Source organism: Herpailurus yagouaroundi, unplaced genomic scaffold, assembly GCF_014898765.1.
Source record: "Herpailurus yagouaroundi ecotype Mexico unplaced genomic scaffold, PumYag 205, whole genome shotgun sequence".
In the NCBI taxonomy this organism is placed as follows: domain Eukaryota; kingdom Metazoa; phylum Chordata; class Mammalia; order Carnivora; family Felidae; genus Herpailurus; species Herpailurus yagouaroundi.
In genome coordinates, this window is record NW_024412436.1 from 13,198,000 (window position 1) to 13,201,186 (window position 3,187).

The window sequence follows — 3,187 nt, forward strand, 5'->3', positions numbered from 1 at the left end:
GCATCCTCGCCAACATCTGCTGTTCCTGAGTTGTTAACGTTAGTCTGACAGGTGTAAGGTGGTATCTCATTGTGGTTTTGATTTGTATTTCCCTGATGATGAGTGACGTTGAGCATTCTTTCATGGGTCGGTTGGCCATCTGGATGTCTCCTTGGAAGAAGTGTCTATTCATGTCTTTTGCCCGTTTCTTCACTGGATTATTTGTTTTTTGGCTGTTGAGTTTGATAAGTTCTTTGTAGATGTTGGATACTAACCCTTTATCTGATATGTCATTTGCAAATATCTTCTCCCAGTCTGTCGGTTGCCTTTTAGTTTTGCGGATTGTTTCCTTCGCTGTGCAGAAGCTTTTTATGTTGATGAGGTCCCAGTAGTTCATTTTGGCTTTTATTTCCCTTGCCTTTGGAGACGGGTTGAGTAAGAAGTTGCTGCGGCCAGGATCAAAGAGGTTTTTTGCCTGCTTTCTCCGCGAGGATTTTGATGGCTTTCTGTCTTACATTGAGGTCTTTCATCCATTTTGAGTTTATTGTTGTGTATGATGTAAGAAAGTGGCCCAGGTTCATTTTTCTTTGTGTCGCTGTCCAGTTTTCCCAGCACCACTTGCTGAAGAGTCTTTTTTCCACTGCATATTCTTTCCTGCTTTGTCAAAGATTAGTTGGCCATAGGTTTGTGGGTTCGTTTCTGGGTTCTCTATTCTCTTCCATTGATCTGTGTGTCCCTTTTTGTGCCAGCGTCTTGATGATGACAGCTTTGTAACACAGCCTGACGTCCGGGATTGTGATGCCTCCTGCTTTGGTTTTCTTTTTCAAGGTTGCTTTCTCTATTTGGGGTCTTTTCTGGTTCCATACACATTTTAGGATTGTTTGTTCTAGCTCTGTGAAGAATGCTGGTGTTACTTTGATAGGGATCGCATTGAATATGTAGACTGCTCTGGGGAGTATCGACATTTTAACAATATTTGTTCTTCTAATCCAGGAGCATGGAACGCTTTTCCATCTTGGGGGGTGTCTCGTTTTCGATTTCTTTCATAAGCTTTCTATGGTTTTCAGCGTATCGATTTTTCACCTCTTCGGTTAGGTTTATCTCCAGGCATATTGCCAAGTTATTTTTTAAAGGTTCATCAAGTCACTTTTGGTAAACTTGACCTTGTAACATTAAGCACTCGCGCACAACAGTTTTGTGTCTGCACCAAGTACGGGCCAAATGATCGGCAAGGGTTCACGCAGCACAACGAGCAACGCTGAGATCCCAAGGAGGAGGCAAATCGTGCTGTCCTGGCTGTCCAACGAAACAACACACACGCCACAGTCACAGGGCGTCCCGTGGGCAGAGATGCCAGGAAGGCTTTCCTTCTTTCTGGAAAACTGCAGGATGGAGACGGGATGCCAGGCACGGGGACCTCAGCTCACGCGGGCCACGCCCCGGCCACTCAGGGTCCTCCGGGGCTGCTTCCTTGATAAAGAGGAGGCCGATGCGTCTGAGCTGATGAGCAGCTCTGTCTTTCTTGCTCACGCCCTCTGGCCCGGGTCTCTGCCTGTCTGCACTCAGGATTCCCTGCAGGCATTGGGCCGGGCGCGTGGGGAGGGTCCCCTGTGCCAGGGAGCTGCAGACTCCAGTGACGAGGACACCCGTGAGCCCTCCTGAGCACCGGGCTCCAGGGAGGGGCGGGCCTGCCTGCAAAGCGCCAACACCCCGCAGGATCACAGCCGCCCAGACCATTCGGCGCCTGCCCCCTCCCCCCGAATCCCGGCCCCCGCCCCAGAAAGCAGGGCGCTGGCGGGCTACTCACTGGCGAGGATGACCATGTCCATGCCCCAGAAGATGCTCATGATCCAGCCCACCATGACGATGGCCGTGAGGGTCTGGATGAGGGCCGCCGCGATGTTGAGCCAGAAGACGCAGCACACGTGCCTGTCCGGGAGGTCGGTGCGGGCTCCGCAGAGGACGGCGAAGGCCGAGACGAACGTCCCTGTGAGAGGCCAGAGGGGACAGCTTTCGGAGGGTGCCGGGGACACGGTGGCCTGCGTGCTGACGGCCGGCCGGGGGCCCGGCTGCCCAACCCCCCAGGAGCTCGGAGAGGAGCGGCCGGCATCCAGCACCTTCCCACTCCGGCCCGGCCCGCCTCTTAGCCCCACGCCGGCGAGGCCCATGTGGCAGCCTGAGGGGGCGCACGGTCCTGGGGCCACGACGCGCCGTCCCTGCAAGTGGGGGAGGGGACGGGGAGCCTGAGATTTACCGAACATCCACGGGCACACAGAGCAAGGTTGTGCATGTGTCCAGGGCCCTTACCGGGTAGGACTCCCCAGGTCCCTACGGGAAATGTCGCGACACACCTGTCATTTGCCTGGAGCCGGGCTGCCTTCCTACTGGGCCCCGGGCCTCGCGGCAGCCCACAGCAGGACGAGTGGCCGTCCCCTGTCTGCAGCAGCCACCACAACCTCAGCGGCTTCGAGCAGCGGGTACCATCCTCTTACAGCTCGGGAGGTCGCGAGTCTGGAACGTCCTCAGGGCTGGGTCCTTCCGGAGGCTCTTCGGCTGCCGCGTTTATGGGCTCCCGGCCCCTCCCGCACCAGCCCAGCCAGCGCCCGCATCCCTCCTCTGCGACCCCTGCTCCCACACCCCACACCTTCACGTCTCTCCCTGACTCTGACCCTCCCGCCTCCCTCCTGTAAGACCCCTGTGATGACGCTGGGCCCACCCGATCAGCCAGAGAGACCCCCCTCTGTCGCAAGGTCCTTCCCGTAGTCACGTCTGCAGGGCCCCCTACGCTGCGGAAGGGAACATTTTCCAAGGCTCTGGGGGTCAGGGTGTGCACATCTCTGGGGGGCATCATTCTGCCTTCCGCGCTAAGCAGGTGTCAGCCAGGAGTCCTTCGAGCTTTGACACCTGGTGTCCTGCCCCCTGCCCTGAGAGACTGCCCCCCCCGGAGAGACTGCCCCTCCCCCCAGAGACTGCCCCCCCCAGGGCCAGTGATGGACTTTCATCTGCGAACCAACCAGTCCACAGCCCACACGCCAATCCCCTCCTTCACGGGCTCTCACACTCCGGGCCACCAGGTTCACACCCAACACGGAGCCCAAAGTGGGGCTCGATCCCATGACCCCGGGATCATGACCTGACCCAAATTCAAGAGTTGGATGTGCAACTGACCGAGCCGCCCAGGCCCCCCCCCTAAAACCTAGGGGGCGTC

The 3,187-nt window shown here is 57.2% G+C and overlaps 1 long non-coding RNA gene across 1 annotated transcript in view; it reads right to left on the reverse strand.

Moving 5' to 3' along the window:
* Positions 1 to 1,899, reverse strand: part of LOC121015146 (uncharacterized) — a 17,521-nt gene extending 15,622 nt beyond the window's left edge. Inside the window, exon 1 of the long non-coding RNA XR_005783659.1 lies at positions 1,787 to 1,899. This is a non-coding gene — a long non-coding RNA (uncharacterized LOC121015146). The remainder of the gene's footprint in view (positions 1 to 1,786) is intronic.
* Between the last annotated feature and the right edge of the window lie 1,288 nt (positions 1,900 to 3,187).